General features: G+C 42.5%; 1 protein-coding gene across 5 annotated transcripts in view; it reads left to right on the top strand.

Moving 5' to 3' along the window:
• TANC1 (tetratricopeptide repeat, ankyrin repeat and coiled-coil containing 1) overlaps positions 1-21,668 on the top strand; it is a 183,083-nt gene that overhangs the window by 8,954 nt on the left and 152,461 nt on the right. Inside the window, exon 2 of one of the 5 annotated variants that reach the window (XM_061608704.1) lies at positions 6,918-6,996. The exons of the other annotated variants lie outside the window; for them this stretch is intronic. The gene's annotated coding sequence lies outside the window, so the exon portion shown is untranslated. The remainder of the gene's footprint in view (positions 1-6,917; positions 6,997-21,668) is intronic. 5 annotated transcript variants of the gene reach the window in all.

Here is a 21,668-nt window from a genome sequence, read left to right as displayed (position 1 = left end):
CAGTTCACCATTGACCTGCACTGTGCAACCTTGCATGCCACCCACATGCACTTTGGACAGTGCCTGAATGGAAGCAGGGTAACCTTTATGCCATCAGCTCCATGCTAAGAGCACCTTCATCTGTTGCATAGCTGTCTGTCTAAGGATGCAGGAGCCAGCCTGGAGCAAATAGGTTGTCAGCCCCATGGAGATGCAGCTGGGAGCATCATGGTCACTGCTGCTGGTCATTAGATGGGTCTCCCTCCTGATTAGCATGGAACAGGGTATAGGATGAATCCTGCACATATGGGAGAATGGCCTGCAGAGAGCAAAGGGAGAATAACAAGCAGTAGCTAGAGAGCATAGCTGGATGTGCGGTAGGCCTTTTTGAGAAGAGGGAATGAGAGAAAAGAGTGAGTGGTGCCACCTGGATTATGAAACAGTGCTCATGTCACAGGAGGGGGGAAGGCTTCGGTGACTGAGGCTGTACTTCCCCCTTCCTCCTTAGAGGTTGTGTTGAAACTGTGTGTGTGTGTGTAGGAACGACTTAGTCTGCTGCATGCATCTCAGCTATGATACTGTAAAGTGAAGGCAGAAAGTGCTCGTGGTAATGGTTGGAGTGGAATGACTGGGCTTTGCTAGCAGAGAGCTTACCTGCTTGTGGAGTGCCTCCTGTGTGTGTCACCACTCCTCATTTTTGGTGGTGGGGGTAAAGCAAGATAGTTCAGACTATACATAAGATCCTCATAGGGTAAAGGGAGTGGGTAAATGTGGGAGGCAACTGAAGCAGTTATACAGTATGTGTGCTCTTTTCCATTGTTTACCTGTGCCATCCACTAGCCATTGTTGGGGTGAAGTGGAGTCAAGGTACAGGCAGAAAAGTGTCAGCAAGATGCTCAGGTCTCAACAACTGTTTTAGGTCTAAGTGTGCATGACATGGGATCAGAGACATACAACTCCATGCTCCAACCCTGCCACAATCTGAGTAATGCTCTCCTTGTGTGGGGTTTACATGCTGGTGGTGGTATGCTTTGATGTGGTATGTGTCCTATGAACATGGTAATGTGGGTGGGACAATTGTTGTGGGGCAGGTTTTTAAAGTATTCTCCCCTTCCCATTCCATTGTGGTCAGTGGGAGAGGGATTTCCTGTACCAGGTAGTAGCATTAGCAACAGGGATGTGATCATGGATTGAAGGATCTACTCTAAGTGTGCTCCTGTCCTGTCCTGCCCAAGTCCCATTTCACCCATTCTGACAGCGCCTTATTTGGTGTTTTGCCGAGGTAGAGGGGTTTCTGCCGAATCCCACGGCTCCTCAACCAGCTGAATTTCCATATAGAATTCCACCCTTAAGTGACTGATGACACACAGTATTTGACAGGGTGTCTGATCCTCTCTGCTGCTTCAGCAAAATACTGTATTTCCCCCCCTCCCTTTGATCTGTATATTTCTGAATTTTATTGTCACACCTCTTGCACTTTAGATTCTCTCTTTCACATATTTGTAAAGACAGGCTCTGGAAACCTCACTTTGTAATTTTAGGTTTCTGGTACTGAATGGCTAAATAACCAAATATAAGTAATCTCTTTATATTGGTTTTCCTGCAGGTAGACAAAATCCATTATCTGGGGTTATAGATATTTGTAGAATACACTTTGGGTTCATGACACCCAAATGTAGCAATTGTTGCATCTGTCCCTGTCCCCCCCATATTTTTAATGGAGTCATAAACCGCCCTTTTTTTCAAGCTGCTGTGATCTCAGAAATGTCTGACTGGCTCTGTCTAAGTGACTAGTCCATATTAAAGCTTCTCCATGTTGGGGACACAGTCGTGTAGAGAAAATAAGCACTACTTTGTGCAAACTGCCCCTATGCTGTCTGCCAAATGCAGAGGACAGTCCTGTTAATAGGAGGAGGCACTATATATAGTGTAAACATGAGAGAAGGCACAAATGTGCCAAATATATTGTTAGTGCTTTGTTTCTAAAATTTAATGCATTTACCTTTTTGATTCAGCTGTGTTTGTGCAGAAACAGCTTCGAGTATACCTCCTAAATCTGTCTGCACTTTGTTTCGGGCACAATTAACCTACTAATGTAAGTTCTCTTTTTTTTTTTTTGTATATACTTTTTATTAAATTTTGAGATTTTATGTATCTTTGATACAGGATCAGTATTCAAATACAATCCACACATAAGAAATAAACCATACTAACTCTTATATTTATTAAATTCCCACTAAACTATACCCTTCCCCCCCCCGGCAATGATATATTTTTAAATGAACGTAAATAATTTATTAGAATAATTAATATGTTGACAAAAGCAAAGAATTAATAGGCATTCAAACAAACATTTCTAATCAGAACAATTTGTGGCATTAGGCATTCCAAATGGCCATTGTGTTGGTGGCGTTCACCCATGTTTGACTCGCCCCTTGCTTCTTGGAGCCTGGATGTTAATTTCTCCATTATTGCTATATGCCAGGGGTGCCCAAACCGTGGCTCACGAGCCACATGTGGCTCTTTGACATATATGTGCGGCTCGCTCAGCTGAACCGCCATCCACGACAAAACAAGCCCAGGGCCGGCGATGGCGGAGATGCTGCTGCTGGCATTGCAGCCACCGCTTTCCCTTCATGCTGAGGCAGGTCAGGCAGGCAGTCTGCGTGAGAGAGACCGTGTTGACGCAGTGCCAGCACTGCCCTCGCTACATGCTGCTTCCAGGGAGGCACTATTGGCTGAAGGGGCGCTGTGAGGGCGGAAGCGGTGCTCCAGAGCCGCCTCCCTGCTTCACCCCTAGTACCGCCACAGCTGCTTGGGCCCTCCTCACTCTTTCACGCCTTTTCCCCGCTGAAAAAAAGCGGTTCCCGCGGGGGGATATCTGAGGCGCCCGTATTGCCTCCCTTCGCTGAGGGGCTGATCCGCTGGGAGCCCGGCTGAGTAGCCACCTCTTGGCTGTGGGCGCCTTTGCCTGAGTGCCCCAAACCAGGGCCCCGCACCGCCAGCCGCCTCAGTTCTTTTTATAGTAATATTATTATTATTATGGATACCACCATTTCTATCTCTCTAATTTTTGTAGCATTGTTGAGTTGTTGCATCCAGTTAAGTTTTACTCAAAGTAGGCCCACTGAGATGAATGGGCTCATGTTAGTCAATTTGAATGAGTCTACTCTGAGGAGGACGAACACTGGATGCAACCCATTATTAATACCATCATCCTAGTTCATTTTGTAGCATTGTTATAATAATAATAATAATAATTCCTTTTTTTCTGCATTTGAATAGTTTTTAGGTGTTTTATGGCTTGTGGGTTTGCTGCCCTGGGCTTCTTTGAGAAGGATATAAGTTTAATAAATAAATGGTTGTTATCATTGTCCTACTTTGTTTTGTAGTGTTCTCCTCTTGGTTTTTTCTTTAGTGTTGTTATTGCTGACCTTGTTGTTCTCCTGCTTTTTCTTCCAAGACTCTGGGGGCCCTGTGGGCTTCTCCCCCTGCCCAGTTTTCCTCTCACAGCATCCCTGTGAGGTAAGCCAGGCTGAGTCCTGGCATGTCTTGTTCATTTATGGCAGGGACGGGAAGCCCTCCAGGGGCTGTTGGACTCCAGCTCTCGCTGGTATATATATGTGTACTTTGTGATTATTGAAACTAATACAAATTAACAGTTTAAAAACTACATACACATGAATAAATATTATTACGTACATATATTTCTTAATATTTGTATAAACTTTTTGTAACAAAATGCGCATGTAACAATAAAAACGTGTGTGTAATATTTGTTCATGTCTTGCGGCTCTCAAACATCTGAAGTTTATTGTATGTGGCTCTTACGTTAAGCAAGTTTGGCCACCCCTGCTATATGCTATACTTTCTGGGACCAATATTGCATCGAAGCGCCCTTTAGATCTTTCCAGTGCTCAGCAATTGTGAGACACGCTGCCATGAGTAAATGGCTTATCAGGTTCTTACACTGTACGTTCTTATTAGAGTCAGTGAATAAATTTAAAATAGCAAGTTGCAGTATTTGATTGATGTCTTGTTTGAGTTTTTTCTTTGAAAATGGCATCCCAGAAGGTTTTAACCCTTTCGCATGCCCACCACATATGGTGGTATGTGCTGATTGAACCACATCTCGTCCAGCATTTGGGGGAGAGGGTGTGGTTCACTCGCAATAGCTTTACTGGGGTACCATACCATCGATGAGCAATTTTTAACATTGTTTTCTGAACTGGATGGGACGAAGTGGATATCAAATGGTTATTCCATGATTGTTAATGTATATGCTCATCTCAGTTTTGGTTTTCATACAATAGTAGAGTTGGAAGGGACCTATTAGGCCATCAAGTCGAACTCCCTGCTCAATGCAGGAATGCAAATCAAAACATTCCTGACAGATGGCTGTCCAGCTGCCTCTTGAATGCCTCCAGTGTTGGAGAGCCCACTACCTCTCCAGGTAATTGGTTCCATTGTTGTATGGCTCTAACACTTAGGAGGTTTTTCCTGATGTTCAGTTGAAATCTGGCTTCCTGCAACTTGAGCCTATTATTCCATGTCCTGCACTCTGGGATGATCGAGAAGAGATCCCGGCCCTCCTGTGTGTGACAACCTTTCATGTACTTGAATAGTGCTATCATATCTCCCCTCAGTCTTCTCTTCTCCAGGCTAAACATGCCTAGTTCTTTCAGTCTCTCCTCATAGGGCTTTGTTTCCAGTCGCCTGATCATCCTTGTTGCCCTCCTCTGAACCTGTTCCAGTTTTGCATGGACATAGCATCCTCTGAAGATCCTTATTAGGTTAAAGTTCCTTCTGGTGCACTTCCCACCGCCACCCCAAATATTTAGTTGCCATAATCTATTAATAAACCATGCATGTGTACACACACAAATACACACGTGTGTAAAATCTTACCTTTTGCATAAGTGAGCAAGAAGGAGGTATGTTTGAATTAGGATGGTTTATGAATGGGCTTTTTGGCTGCAGTGAAATGTTTGGTCCACCTTTGCTAATAATTTCGCAAATGTTAGTAGAATGCCTCAATAGCTCTGCTGAATGGGACCACTGACCTAGCATTTTGTTCCATTTTTATTTTATTTTAGGGATTTATGCCCCACCCTTCAACTGTTAAGAGTTTTTGGTGTATGTGTATATGTATATTGCAGCAGAGTGCAGAAATAACTGGTCAGTTAAAACTGGTAATTGAAAGAATAAAGAAAGATTTATTATGACAAAAAGGTAAAAGTCATACATACTGAAGCAGCCATGTGGCTTCAACTCAGGGAGCCATTGCTAACTAACTGAGAACAAAGACAGGAAGGGGAGGAGCAAAGCCTGCAAAAACAACACTTTAGAGGAGGAATCTCCTCCATGGCGCAGAGTGGTAAACGGCGGTAATGCAGCCAAAGCTCTGCTCACGGCCGGAGTTCAATTCCAACGGAAGGAGGAAGTCGAATCTCCGGTAAAAGCGGTCGAGGTCCACTCAGCTTTCCATCCATCCGTGGTTGGTAAAATGAGTACCTGGCACATGCTGGGGGGTAAAGAAAGGCCGGGGAAGGAACTGGCAACCCCACCCCATATATACGGTCTGCCTAGTAAAAGTCGCAAGACGTCACCCTAAGAGTCGGAAACGACTTGCACTATAAGTGCTGGGACACCTTTACCTTTTAGAGGAGGAATCAGCAGAAGGAAGAACAGATTGTCTTTTTGTCTATTACACCCCCCCCCCCCCCAAAAAAAAGTTCAGGTCACTTGTAACATGCATTCGTGCTTTATTCCCAACATCAACAAGTCTCCAGAGTGGCTCACAAAGGATCAAAACTATAATAACCATAATAAAATCCTATTAAAGTGCAGTATAAAAACATTCAGCAGTTATAACAAATACAAAGCAATATAAAATAGTAATACAAAGTGACATAAAAATGACCATCAGAATAGGTCAAATTTAAGAGCCTGAGAAAATAAGGTATTTGGTGCCAACATGATGTCAAAGGAGGTATTTTTATTAATTTTGATTAATTGGCATTACACAGTCATGGTGCCACTACAATGAAGGCCCTCTTCCCTGTAGCCTCCTACCAAACCTCAGGTGGTGGTGATGGTGTTGGGCTCATGAAGAAGGCTTCTGCTGAAGATCTTGGTGTTGCCAGTAGTGTCTGGTCAAGTGCCTCTGGGAAACTCTCATTCAGGGCATGAAGTCAATAACCTTTCACTTTGGGGTGGGCTGATTTTAAATCAAGTTGACATGAAATATTCATAATTTGCATATAATATATAATGTTTGATGTCAAAGCATTGTCCCTAGTTGGTTGTTTTACGTGGCAAAGCAAAGGTAGTGTGTACACATATCTAGTTGTGGTAGAATATAGATATATTTTTGGATCTGTGTGTCTGTGTTGAAAACAATGTATTCTGTTATGTAATGAAGGTCTGCATCCAGCTGTAACTAATGTACTGGGGAGGGGTAAGTAAGATAAGTTAGATTTGCATTTGAAAACGCATCTGCTTGCATGAATTGGATGGGCATTTGGATTTTCATCTGAATGGAAATGTTGCCTATCTTGCATTACTTTAATCTGGGTAGGCTTTTAGATGCACATTATCTGCTTGCATTTAGATCTGTAGGTGACTATTTTATAGAAGGTCATGGACTCAGTTTTAAGATACTGAGACTGCAATCCAACATATGTCTACTCAGAAATAACTCCAGTTGAGTTCAGTGAGATTTGCTCCCAGATAAGTGAATATAGGATTGCAATCTGCCAATATATTTGTATTGCAGTCACCTAGTTTATTTTTAAGAGATACTTGATATATGTGAAATTAATGAAGTACAAATTAAAAAATCTCAGAAGACCAACTATTTTTCTATTGTATAATGCTTTCTACCTTAGACTCAATCGTTAGTCACTTTTCTGGTTTCTTTTTTTTTCCTTTGGCAGGTAGGTACAAGCCTGGTTTGACTGGTTAGGACCTTGTGTATTTAAAGAAGGAGGCTTCCAAGTCACCTTGGACGCTGTGGTAGGTATATTGTGTACTTAAGGCACATATGATGCACATTATGTAATGTGCTCATAGAGCATCCAAGCTCCCAATCCATTTGCTCAGGGTATTCATGTTATGCTTGTAGTCCTTACCCATAGGACAGATGGTTGAGGCCAGGATGGTCTGTGCAGTATATACGGCCTGTTTCAAGGTTTCTGGCCTTTTGCAAACATGGACTTTATTCTAAGGCTTCCTTGTTCTCAGCACAAATGTGTGGTGGAATAAAAGATTATTTGCTTTACAATTCTGGACTGGAACAACTAACAGCCACTGCGATGTGTCCTTTAAATACATCTGCAAAGTATTCCTCACTACTATACTTGGCTAGCATCCACCTGTTTCTCTGTGTAGGTTTCAGTCCTGGTGACACTGTGTTTATTTTTCTTTGATAGAAAAACTCAACAGAAGTATTAACATAGTTGAGCTTTCTAGGCTTACTTTCCTCTGGCTTACCTTCATTATGTCTCTTCTGCAAGGGTGTTCTGAAGGTGTCTGTGGCTGCATGTGAACCAGCACCTTGTTTTGGCTCCTGTTACACCTGAAATGCAAATAGTACATCTTCTATTGCTGCAAATGTTTTTTTGCATTGCTTTTTGTTTTTTAAAACTAGATATAATAGCTGCAGGAAGATGTAGTATTCCTGCTGGGAGGAAGGATGAGATATAAATGAATGAATGAATAAATAACATAATAAAATAAATACATACTTCTAAGGTCATTGGTAAAAGCCTTCAAGGGAGAGCATGAGACTCCACATATCCTTTCTTGAAATCCACCAGCAATCTGTCCCTCAGAAAGGCCCACAAGAAAGCCAGGCAGTACTGACAAGCAAGCAGCACCAGAACGCTAGTGGAGCTTGGGCACCGGTTCCAAGGGTCTGTACCTTGTGTTGGGCCAAAGAGATAGGACAGGTATCCTGTTGATGTACCACCCACCCTGCTGCTTAACAGTGTCCCTACAGATGTGGCATTAATTTTTGGTAACTGTACCCCAACAGTGGCTCTCCCTTCCCTTGGAAGCATGGATGGCTACATCACTTGTGAGCTTCTGTCGTTTAATTAAAACAGATTTGTTTTAACCCATCCCAGGTATTTGGAGGGCTTGGCTAAGTTTGCTCTGTAATTTTAAGGTTGTGTGTATTGTGTAGCTACTGCTAATCTCTGTGTTAGCTGTCATTTTGTTTTAAATGCTGTGTTTTATTTTGCATTGGAAACTGCTTTGGGACCACATCTGTGGTGATAGGTGGACTAGAGAATTTAAATATATGAAGTCACTACTGAGAAACTTCAAGCAGGCTTGAGGTTTGTAAAGTTGAGTACGCCCCCTCTCCATTAATAGTTCACTGGAATGGCTCCTCTGTGTACAGAAGAGCTTTTTCAGGAAAGCATCTGCAAATAACACTGATATCGTTCATGGATAGTGTGAGGCTTTGGGCCTACTTCCTAGAGTCTAGGACTTAGAGTGCAGTGGCAGTTGGGTCATCCACAGAAGGGTGAGAATTGAATGGACCAAGTACATGGACATAGACAGGGTGGAAGGTGGACACTGGGTTAGGCAGACAAGATTAAAAGACCAGATGCAGGAGATGTTGGAGACAAGCTGGAAGTCAGATACCAAGGTGAAGTGCCAGGAGCCTGTTGGCTGTTGCACTTGTAGATGAATTGCTTAATTGGGGAGCTGACTTGGATGTAAGTGCTTTAGAAGGCCTGATATATCCAAATCGTCTTGCAGGGTCAGCTTACAGTATTGGAATTGGGAGGCTGGCTGACCCTTGATCTGTAAGGCCTGGTTTGCCTGCCTTCTGAGGAACCAGAGTAGAGATGTAAAATTTCTGGACATTTTGAAGCCATGGGAAAAATCTGTTTTTTTCCCCAGAAAAAAATGGAAATTTTCAGAAAAATTGAAAAAATGCAATATTAGCCCTTTTTACAGATTAAAAGTCACTTTGTTACTTCAGGAACATCAAATGTAATTATGTACAAGTTGGTTTGGCATAAAATTATCACATTTGGTATACAGTAGGGCCCCACTCATACGGCAGGTTAGGTTCCAGACCCCCGCCAAAAAGCGAAAACCTCCGAAAAGTGGATTAGCTGTAGCGCAGGGGTCTGGAACCTAACCCGCTGGTTGCACCAGAGGAGGAGAAGATCCGATTTCCCCTCCTTGGACGCGATCAGCTCCAGCGGGAGTCTGACCATGCCAGAAGAGGAGATCAGCTGCAGCACGCTATAGCTGATCTTTCCCTCCTCCAGCTTGATCAGCTGGAGTGTGGTAGTTTGACCACCGCAGAGGAGGAGGAGATCAGCTGTAGCACACTAGCGCACTACAGCTGATCTTCCCCTTCTCTGTTGTGATTAGCTCGAGTGGGGGAGTCTGATTGCGCCAGAAGAGGAGATCAGCTATAGCACGCTACAGCTGCTCTTCCCCTCCTCCGGCGCGATCAGCTGGAGTCCGGGGAGCTCCAGTCCCCCCTCCAGCTGATCGGTCCGCTGGCACCGTATTAGCGGAACAACGAAAAGCAGGGCGCCGAGAAACGAGGCCCTACCGTATTAAAAGTACATTTTATTCAAACAATTATTACAAATTGAATTTACTTTTTTAAATTTTTACTTTTTTTGGTAACAAATGGATCTACAAGATCCTGAACTGTAAGGAACTTCTTTCGTTTTGCCAGTTTATGAGGAGCAGGCAAAAAACAATTAAAAAAAACCAGAAGAAACTATCAACATTAATAACAAAGAAAATTATGTCTCTTGCTAGTCCTCCTGTGTCAAACAGACATAGAGCATCCATTTCCATAAAAAGAAAAAAGGAGGGAACCAAGATTCAATGAAACATTTTATTCATCATGCCAAAGTAAAACATTCCAAAATCCATTTTTTCTTCATTTCTTTCAATTTTTCCAATTTTTTTGGAAAAAACCAAACACAGCTTTGGAGAAAAAGGAGAAAAATTGTTTTTTCCAGGTCTTCACATCTCTAAACCAGAGTACAGGTGGTGCTGGAGGTAAAACAGTGGCTAACTGCTGGAAGCCCTTATTTGAGACATACACCCCTTCCCATGCCTTATAGAGTGAAAGCAAACATGCAGTTTTTTAATATGTTTCAGAACCTTATTCTGGAACACCTTCTGGATTCACTGCTTTGGCCGGCTCCCCGGTCAACTAGTATACATAGCAGAACATGCCCCATAATTGTGTGTTCGTGCAAGTATATTTTGTGCTCTGGAAAATTATGGTGCAAACTCCTTCAGTGCTTTCAGTTTGCTAGGGAAAGAGGTAAGGTGGAATTGATGGTGGGGTGGGGAGAGAGATTTGAGCCTTGTCTTTCTATTTCTGGGTTCTTCCTCCTGTTACTCACCCTGCTGGGTTTTTGACAACTAAGAAAATGTCCAGCCCTGGTAATGGCATTCTGCTACATAGTTGCTTGTGGCAAGTCCTCTGTTTGCATATCTAATATCAGCAGGAATGTGGATGGAGTTAACAGGGCCTCTTGTTCCATGGTGCTGATCTGCATTAGGTTGAAATATATTGCATTGTTATGTGCCATCCAAATTTCCAAATACTGTGCTATGTGATGACATTTTAGCGTAAGTCCTGTGATAAGATTATTGGACACAAGGGTAATGTCTCCTTAAAATTTTTATTAGCATTGAACCTGCTGCATTTTGTCAGTAGCTTTTAAAAACATTTAAAATAGATTACTTTTGTTTGGTCTAACCTGGAAGAAAGGCATGTTTCTTGTATTTCTAACATACGGACTTCTACTTTGGATTTTGTGGGAAAATATTTGATGGGGGAAATGTGCGTATGGAAAGTAGTACTTTTATAATATAGAAATAAAAGTGTAATTTTTAACATCCTGGGACAGTTCACACACCATGCCAAACCTTGGGCTTTTGTACTTCCCACTCCTTTTTGCTTCTCCCATGTGGCTGGGAGGAGGATTTCAGCACCTTTCCCCCCCCCCTCCGCTTTCCTTGGATCTCCGCTTGTTGTGTCATCTAGATGAGGGATCGTATATTTTTTAAAAAAACTTGGTCAGTTTCAAATCAACTTCAAACCATGGTTTCTGAATCTGCGTGTTAAACTAACCACAGTTCCTATTCCTGGTCTAGACTGTATGACACTGACTTTAAGGGAAAGCTGTCCTCCTCCCTGATACATGATAAGGGAAAGGGGGAGTGCACATGCCCAAGATTCTCAGTAGCTCCTTCCCATTTATGCGTCTTGCTAAACTGGTTGTTGTTATGTGCCTTCAAGTTGATTACAACTTATGGTGACCCTATGAATCAGTGACCTCCAAGAGCATCTGTCATGAACCACCCTGTTCAGATTTTGTAAGTTCAGGTCTGTGGCTTCCTTTATGGAATCAATCCATCTCTTGTGCGGTCTTCCTCTTTTTCTACTTCCTTCTGTTTTTCCCAGCATTATTGTCTTTTCTAGTGAATCAGGTCTTCTCATTATGTGTCCAAAGTACGATAACCTCAGTTTCATCATTTTAACTTCTAGTGACAGTTCTGGTTTAATTTGTTCTAACTCCCAATTATTTGACTTTTTTTGCAGTCCATGGTATGTTCAAAGCTCTCCTCCAACACCATATTTCAAATGAGTTGATTTTTCTCTTATCCGCTTTTTTCACTGTCCGACTTTCACATCCATACATAGAAATCGGGAATACAGTGGTCTGGATGATACTGACTTTGGTGTTCAGTGATACATCTTTGCATTTGAGCACCTTTTCTAGTTCTCTCACAGCTGCCCTCTTCAGTCCTAGCCTTCTGATTTCTTCACTATTGTCTCCCTTTTGGTTAATGACTGTGCCGAGGTATTGATAATCCTCATTGTCAACTTTAAAGTTACATAAATCTTTTGTTGTCATTACTTTAGTTTTTTTAACGTTCAGCTGTAGTCCTGCTTTTGTGCTTTCCTCTTTAACTTTCATCAGCATTCTTTTCAAATCATTACTGGTTTCTGCTAGTAGTATGGTATCATCTGCATATCTTAAATTATTGATATTTCTCCCTCCAATTTTCACACCTCAATCTTGGTCCAATCCCGCTTTCTGTATGATATATTCTGTGTACAGATTCAACAAATAAGGTGATAAAATACACACCTGTCTCACACCCTTTTTTATTAGGAACCAATTGGTTTCTCCATATTCTGTCCTTACAATACCCTCTTGTCCAGAGTATAGGTTGCGCATCAGAACAATCAGATGCTGTGGCACCCCCATTTCTTTTAAAGCATTCCATAGTTTTTCATGATCACAACCAAAGGCTTTGCTGTAATCTATAAAGCACAGGGTGATTTCTTTCTGAAATTCCTTGCTCCGTTCCATTATCCAATGTATGCTTGCGATATGATCTCTGGTGCCTCTTCCCTTTCTAAATGCAGCTTGGACTTCTGGCGTTTCTCTCTCCATATATTGTAAGAGCCTTTGTTGTAGAATCTTGAGCATTACTTTACTTGCATGGGATATTCAGGTAATAGTTCCATAATTACTGCATTCCTTGGGATCCCCTTTCTTTGGAATTGGAATATATATTGAATGCTTCCAGTCTGTGGGCCATTGTTTAGTTTTCCATATTTCTTGACAAATTTTTGTCAAAAGTTGGACAGATTCAGTCTCAGTAGCTTGTAGCAACTCAATTGGTATGCCATCTGTTCCTGGTCATTTGTTTCTTCCAAGTATTTTAAGAGTAGTTTTTACCTCACATTCTAAAATTTCTGGTTCTTCATCATGTGGTTCCTCAGTGAATGAATCTCTCATCTGGGCATCTCTTTTATAGAGTTCTTCAGTGTATTGCTTCCATCTTCCTTTTATTTCATCTTGGTCAGTCAGTGTGTTCCCCTGTTGATTATTCAACATCCCTACTCTTGGTTTAAATTTCCTTTTCATTTCTCTAATCTTTTGGAATAGGGCTCTTGTTCTTCCCTTTTTGTTGTCCTCTTCTGTTTATATACAATAACTATTGTAACAGTTTTCTTTGTCTCTACGTACTAGTCGCTGTATTGTTGCATTTAGGGTGCTAACCGTGTTTCTATCGCCTTTTGCTTTTTTTGCCTTCCTTCTCTCTTTAACCATTTTAAAGGGCCACTTTGACAGGTAGCAGGCTGTGCCTACCCATTAATCATCTGATGTCATGGTGACATCCAATGACCCATCATGACATCAGATGGTTTGAGTCGTGCTGCAGGGGAAGAGCCAAGCAGGGCTTTAAGTTGCTGTTAATCAACTGATAGGTGCTGACTTTAACCCCTGTTTTTGGCAGGGGCTGGCTGCACTACAGAGTTCCTGATGGGGAACTCCATAGCACAGCTGATCCCAGTGGGTTTGACAGCAATATTCTGTCATGGCCCCTTCAGAGGACTTGGAGGAGGAGGAAGAGGCAGAGTTGGCAGACCCAGGAGAAGGAACTAGTGGAACCCCTGAGGACACAACTCTGGCTCTTCCCAAGCTGGAGAATGTCCAGGACCTGGCTGAAGCCCCTCAATCAGATTCTGGGTATGAACAGGAGGTTCCCCTCCCCCCTGCAGAAAGGAGACGCCAGCGAGCAGCACAGCAACGAAGGAAGAGGTCGGGTCATTTAAGAACAAGCAGCTCTGAACAGCTGGGAGACTAATCACGGGCACCTGGCTTAGGGAGTCTGTTATAAAAGGCAGCTCATGGCTGCAGCAGACTGCTGACTACAACTTCGGTTGTGACCCCTCGAGTGTAACGCCTTTACTAGCCTCTAGACCTTTCGACTGGACCCCTGGCTTTCTGGACTCTGCTTCCCTACCTGGATGATGCTCTTGGACACTGCTACTGGTTAGTTTGTCAAGCCTTTCTTCTGCCAGCTGGTCTTCGTTATCTGCCTGGCCTTGACTGATTTATTGCCAGCTAACTGCCGGCTGCTTCATTACTGCCCAGCCCCCAGCCCTGAAGCTGACATCTTCCTTCGCCAAGGAACAATCAGGAGTGCACTTTAAGGCTCCCAATTATTTGATGGCAGCTCTGTCTCTGCTCTCATATATGACCTCAGTTTTGGGACAAGTGGGTGTGTTTTTTGGGAAACAGCCTTGTGGGTCAAACTCAGACCTGTTCAGGGGCCTACTTAAGCCCATGGGTCAGAAGTTTAGGAAATGGTTTAGAAAAGGTGTGGGCAGTATATTCATCAGGGGTAATCTATGGGACCAATTGCCAGCAGTGGGAAGAGCCAGAACTGATGATAGGTGAAGCCACAGACAAGTTTCTTGATTAACTAATCTGGAATAAAGAATGTTTTTGCCATGACTCACTCAGATTAGAATTCCCAGTCCTATGCAGATCTTCTCAGAAGTAACCCTCACTGAGTTTGGTGAGGATTTTTTAAAAAGTACAGTAGGTCCCTGCTTGTTGGTGCCCCATTTTTTGGCGTTCCTTTAGTATGGCGGCGCCAGTGGGGTGATCAGCTGTAGTGCGGGGAGGTCCAGCTGCCACGGTCCAGCTGACAGGGATCAGCTGTAGCACGCGAACTCCCTGCGCTCCAGCTGATTGTGCGCTACAGCTGATCAGCTCTAGTGCGATCAGCTATAGCACGGGGAGCTCGTGCTCTCCAGCTGATCCCTGTCAGTTGGAGTGCGGCAACTCAAGCTCCCCGCGCTACAGCTGATCGCATACTCCAGCTGATCAGCTGTAGTGTGCGATCAGCTGTAGGGCAGGGAGCTCCCACGCTACAGCTGGGTAGGGCCCCCACTTTCTGGTGGTTTTTGCTTTTCAGCAGGGGCCTGGAACGGAACCTGCCGTATGAGTGGGGCCCTACTGTACAATTGATCAATTCAGCTGCTGTTCTGGAAGCAAGTGAAAGTAATTCTTTTCTGACTTTAATGGGCAGTACACACGTGTGTGCTCATGCATGTGCACACACATGGAGGCAGGTGCCTACCAATTTCTTCTTGGACAAGTAGGGAAAAACCTTTTCCCCAAGCCACGCAATCTGGAAAAGAAGGTTTTTTTTTCAAAAAAACACATCAGTGTATTTTTATCAAGTAAAATACCACCCCTTTCACTTGTTTTGAAACTACATAGAAGGAGAGACAAGTTTTAGAAGCCAGAAAAATATGAGGAAATTAATAGGGAAGAAGGAACTCCCAATGGAATGGAAAAATATGGCAGCATCAGGGATTGCATAAAATGAGGTCAAACCCATGTGCAGCCTCCTGGCCGCAGGTTGACCAGTTGTGATGTGTAAACTAGTCCACTCTGTACAGAAACTACATAGAAGGATTTTGTGTAAGTACTCTTGCTTAAACATTATAGATTCAAGTTGAAACCCCAGTCTTCCTATGATGGGTCATTTCACATAGTACTATGAGCACATTTTGTGTGTGAGAGAGAGAAGTAAGAGAACCAGAGATGGCTGGGAGGTAATGGCGTTCATCTTTTTGCTAACGTCCATTGCCCTTACTTCATGCATATCTTAGTCTGAGTAATGTGTGGGATGCCTGTGTATGTTATCAGTAGTCCTGCAAGAAGACACAACTTCAAAAATTTAGAGAAAGCAGACTGTGGTAGTTAAAAATACCTCATGAAGATTTATTCATCTGGCAAGGTGAAGGAAGTTTTCTGCATGCTGGTTGTTTATAGATGCAAGTCTAACACAAGAGAAACTGGAATTAATTAGTAACCCAAGAAACACCCTTACGGAGCAGTGTGTTTGTATAAGATTGTATGAGAATGAAAACTGCAGGTACTCTGCTGGAAACCATATTTATTTTTAAGATAGCTGTGAAACTTTTTGTATGGTGTACTTTTTTGACACCCCCCCCACATAAAAATATGCTTTAATTTGGATTCCTGCATTGAACAGGGGGTTGGACTCGATGGCCTTATAGTCCCCTTACAACTCTATTATTCTATGATTCTATTACAGGGAAAAGTCCCCCACATCAACCCTCGGTTTAAATGCACTGCCAGTATAGGTCTGAATCTTAGTTTGCATGCCAGGTGTGAAAGGCTTTTGATTAATAAAAATATGAAGGCTTGCTGGTTTTGTTTAGGTACAAATTACTTCAACTTTGTGCTGTTTGCTTTGAATTCAAACAATTCTCCAGTCTTAAGTTTTGAATTCTGCCTTTGACTAAAATAAAAACTTGATAGTCCTTTGAAACCAAATGGCTGGAGAGCATCACAGTTATCATATGGTAAGAGCTGAACATGGTAGATCCAGTCTTTCTCTCCTTCCTCTTTACTCTTGCATAAGTTAAGTGTTAATGTGAAAAGGGAGCACTCTCTCAAAAATTGAGAAGTTTGATACATCTGAAAAGTCATTCAATAAACCACAAATAATGTGCTTTTGCGTCAGTTGCAGAGCCATTTGGGACAATATTTTTGAGCTGATCCGGGCCATCCCATAGAGTGGAATAAGTTTTACTTGTTCTTGCTCCACCATTTATATGGGGATGGTACATCTGAAGTTGCTCCTCATGCATAAAATCTAACATGCATAGGTTTTAATTGCTCAGTTGATTTCCCTGTAAAGTCCAGGTAGTGATTGCGTGATTGAGCCCAGCCTACATGCTTTGGATGCACAGGGCTGGTGAAAGTATGGTCTACACAACCAGCCAGGGAAGACAGGCATGATATTATTCCGTTCCATGCAGTAGAATGGATCAGCCCCAAAGTATTGTCCAAGCCAGCTTGCAGATGTTTCTACATGTTGAGGTGTAGCCTTGTGTTTCGAGATGATAAATATTGCTTGAAATTGCAGGTTCAGGTGTTTTCAGGTTTGCAGCCAAACCTGTAATGTAACATTAATCTCTTCCTCTAGTTAGGCATGTGTTGTTGTTGATGATGATGATAATAATAATAATGGAAAGTGTTACATAAATCTTTACTTATGGAAAACTGAGTAGTTTCCTTTACCTCTTTTTTGGAAAATCTTGACAGGGTAAAGGAATGGTATGCAAGTTACATATGAAGGATAGATAAATAAAATCTGGATTTCTCCCCACCTCTGTTTGCAAGATTTTGCTCCTGAGGTTTTTTGAGAGTAAAGGCACGAAAACTGTGCAAATGTGGGATACTGAATTAAATATTTACTTCTAGGTGGGCACAGATAGGCTCAGAATATTATAGCTGCTGAAGAACTCCTCTCCCGAACAGTTTAATTCCATATAATCTCAGTAATATATAAATGGAGTTACTGTAAATTCAGAGCTCCTTTCCACAGCAGCACTGACCCCTATCTGGCTGCCAACTTTGTCACTGGAAGGAAAATGTTCAGCACTATCCTAGATGAGTCAGAGCCTCCTATGTTACCAAGGAGACGCAGAACCAAACTGAAGGTGGGTTGGGGGTATTGTTTTGGCTGCTACTACCTTGAGATTCAGGCCCTCATTTCATTATTCTGGTGCTGTGTTTCTTGTTTCCAGTTTACAGCAATTACAGCATCTCTCTTAATTCAGTTGGTTTGCATATTTTCTAATTACCATAAACTGTGGTTAAACTTGAGACAGTACATTGTGTACCTAGTTTAAAAAACTGTTGAAGAAAAAAATGAACATAAAGAAACATAAGGCTGCATTCTGCCTCAACAGTTCTGTCATGCACACCCACATGTCAGCTGGGCTATCATTTTCCCATCTGAGCTGCGAGAAAGCTACATTTGCCACCAATGGCTGATTTAGTGTCTTCTGAACAGCCAGTAGTGTGTAGCTTCTTTTCCAGTTCTCTTGGAAGGCTGGAGTTGAAAGCATGAGTTCAAAGAAAGAGAGTTGTGAAATAACTTTATACTCAACAGAAACTGAGTCCCTCATATATTGGACTTGTTCACAAGTCACAATAAGCCAGGGTTGTAGGTTTTGTAAGCCAACAACAAATCATTGCTGATCTTGGCTTATTAGGGAACAAACCATGGCCTCTGGTTTACAAGAAGCCAAGCTTAATTGTGGCTTCCTGGTTTGTTTTTTCTGCTTCTACCACTGCAGAATGGGGACCAGTTGGGCAGTGTGCAAAAGCACGCTGCTTATGTTGAAGAAATCATAAGCCAGTAAGCCTGGCTTATTGTGACACATGAATATGGCTAACAGATCCAAATTTTATTTATAATATTAGTATACTGCTATTTTGTTAAAAATATCAAAGCGTTTTACCACATGATAAAAACAACCACCATAGAATAACAAACATTAAAAATACAACAAAAACAAAGGTCAACTGTTGCAACAACAACAACAAAACATCTTAATTGCTGGCATAAGCCTGGAAGAACAAAGATTTTCAGCTGGCGCTTAAAAGTTAAAACAGAAGGCGCCTACTGAATCTCTGTTGGCAGATCATTCCAGAGAACTGGGCTGATGACACTGAAGGCTCGATTTTGTGTTGACGTTAAATGAGCCTCGCCAACCCAGGGGATGACTAAAGCTGCTCCTGCAGATGATCTCGCTGATCAAGCTGGGATATTTAAGGGTTCAGGCAGCTCCTAAAATAACCTGGACCTAAGTTGTTTAGGGCTTTGTAAATTAATACAAGGACCTTGAACCTGGCTCGGCAGCGGATGGGCAGTCAGTGCAGATGTTTTAAAAGTGGTGTCACATGTTTTCAGCCATGTGCTCCCATCAGCAGTCTGACCACTGCATTTTACACCAGCTGGCGCTTCCAAACCAGGGCCAAGGGAAGCTCCACATAGAGTGCATTGCAGTAATCCAGCCTCAATTTAACAAGCGCATGGATTACAGAGGTCAGGCTATCCCTGTCTAGGAACAGCCATAGCTGATGAACCAAAACTGGTAAAAGGCACTCCTAGCCACAGAGGATACTTGGACCCCTAGTGACAAAGATGAATCCAGGGGTACCCCTAGGCTATGGACCTGGTCCTTCAGAGGGAGCGTGACCCCACCCAGAACAAGTAACCTGCCTATCTCTCGGCCATGGGAACCACCTACCCAAAGAGTCTCCATCTTCCCAGGATTCAAGCACAGTCCATCAAATTGGATTACTATTCATAAAAGCAGACATTAATTACAACAGTAAACCTATAATTGGTGTATTTATTATAGCACAGAATAAAATACTGAAATTGCAACACCCCAAATGCTTTCTGAAAAAGCAACATCTTCACATTTCTTCTAAGGATGTCAACAGATAGTGCCAAGTGGGCCCCCTGGGTTAGGGAGTCCCACAGCTATAGCACCACTTCATAGAAGGCCTTGCACCTTATAGCTTCTGGTCTTATTTCTGAATGGGAATGTCTCATGGACCAAGGTCTCCCAAGAAGATCTCAGAGATTCATTCACACAGCAGTAAGCAGGACCCGTAGCATTAGGCCCAGAAATTCAGAATTTTCTCCTCTAACTGAGTCCGGAAACAAAGCAGCAACCAGGTACTTCAGTAGGAGAGGATTTTACTCTTTTCTGTGGGGGAGGGGGAATGAACACATCTAATTCTAACTCTCATCCACAGATATCTGAAAATCTTATTTCCCCTATCACTGCTTGGGCTCCCAGTGAGCTACAGCAGTCTATCAACCTCACAAATTGCACACCTACAAATGGCACACTATTCATAATCCCTTTATCCTCCACCCACTTGTAACCAGTATTACCAAGATTCGTTGCTTAATGTTCTGCCATTTCTGTTATGTGTGATTGGGTGTGTCTATGTCGACATGCAGATATGATTGTCATTTGCATGTTGAAGAACTGGCAGCAACCTTTGGACTTATCTTGTTATTTTAAGGGGTCTACAACGTATAAATGATGAAGAGCAATCTATTATCTTCCATAATTCTTTTTCTAAACTGTTTGATAAACTGGACAGATTTTTGTCAAATCATAGAATCACAGAATTGTAGAGTTGGAAGGGACCTGTAAGGCCATCGAATCTAACCCCCTGCTCATTACAGAAATCCGAATTAAAGGATACCCGACAGGTGGCTGTCCAGCTGCCTCTTGAATGCCTTCAGTGTTGGAGAGTCCACCACCTCCCTAGGTAATTGGTTCCATTGTCGTATCGCTTTAACCTAGGAAGTTTTTCTTGATGTACAGTTGAAATCTGGCTTCCTGTAACTTGAGCCCATTACTCCATGTCCTGCCCTCTGGGACCATCAAGAAGAGATCCTGGCCCTTCTCTGGGTGGCAACCTTTCAAGTACTTGAATAGTTCTGTCATATCTCCCCTCAGTCTTCTCTTCTCAAATCTAAACATGCCCAGTTCTTTCAGTCTGTCCTCATAGGGCTTTGTTTCCAGTCCCCTGATCATCCTGTTGCCTTTCTTTGAACCCTTTCCAGTTTGTCTTCATCCTTTTTAAAGTGTGGTATCCAGAACTGGACACAGTACTCAAGAGGGGGCCTAACCAGTGCTGAATAGAGGGGAACCAATACTTCACGTGATTTGGAAACTATACTTCTGTTAATGCACCGTAAAATACCATTTGCCTTTTTTGCACACTGTTGGCTCATATTCAGCTTGTGATCAACGACAATTCCAAGATCCTTCTGACATGTTGCGTGTCTGAGCCAAACCCCATCTTATAACTGTGCATTTGGTTTCTTTTTCCTAGGTGTAGAACTTTGCACTTATCCCTGTTAAATCTCATTCTGTTGTTTTCAGCTCAATGCTCCAGCCTATCTAGATCCCTTTAAATTTTGTTTTTGTCTTCCAAAGTATTAATTATCCCTTCCAATTTTGTATCATCTGCAAATTTGATTAGCATTCCCTGCTTATTTAGTCATTAATAAAAATGTTGAAGAGCAGTTGACCCAGGACCAAGCCCTGCTGTACCCCGCTCATTACCTTCTGCCAGTTTGAGGAGGAACCATTGATAAGCACTCTTTGAGTATGATTCTGGAGCCAACTGTGGATACACCTGATAGTTGTTCCATCCAGCCCACATTTAGCTATAGAATATCATGGGATACTTTGTCAAAAGCTTTGCTGAAGTCGAGATATGTTACGTCCACAATATTCCCACAGTCTACCAGGGAGGTTACCCGATCAAAAAATGAGATGAGATTAGTTTGGCAGGATTTGTTCTTCATAAATCCATGTTGGCTTCTAGTAATCAGTAATCACTGCATTGTTTTCAAGGTGCTTACTGATTGACTGCTTTATAATCTGCTCTAGAATTTTCCCAAGGATAGATGATAGACTGCCTGGTCTGTAGTTCCCAGGTTCCTCCATTTTGCCCTGTTTGAAGAAAGGGACAACATTAGCCCTCCTCCTGTCATCTGGCACTTCACCAGCCCACCATGATTTTGCAAAGATAAGACAGTTATTCTGAGAGTTCTTCAGGTAGTTCCTTCAATACTCTAGGATGCAGTTCATTGGGCCCTGGAGATTTGAACTCATTCAAAGTGATTAGGTATTCCTTGACCATTTGTCTATCAATCTCAAGCTCCAATCCTGCCCCTTCACATTTCCCAGGAGGGTCATAGACCCTCTTTTGGGAGAAGGCTCTGCCAAAGTAGGAATTGAGCACTTCTGCCTTTTCTTTGTCATCTGTTATCATTTTGTCATCCCCATTGAGTAGCTGTACTACCATTTCTTTTCTTTGTCTCTTACTATAGATGTACCTGAAGAAAGCTTTTTGTTTCCTTTGGCATCTCTTGCTAACCTCAACTCATTCTCAGCTTTAGCCTTCCTGACACCATCCCTGCAATTCTGTGCTACCTGTCTGTACTCT

This window comes from Rhineura floridana, chromosome 2 (assembly GCF_030035675.1).
Source record: "Rhineura floridana isolate rRhiFlo1 chromosome 2, rRhiFlo1.hap2, whole genome shotgun sequence".
NCBI lineage: Eukaryota > Metazoa > Chordata > Lepidosauria > Squamata > Rhineuridae > Rhineura > Rhineura floridana.
Note: the sequence above shows the minus strand (reverse complement) of the source record. Positions and strands in the feature narration are given on the sequence as shown.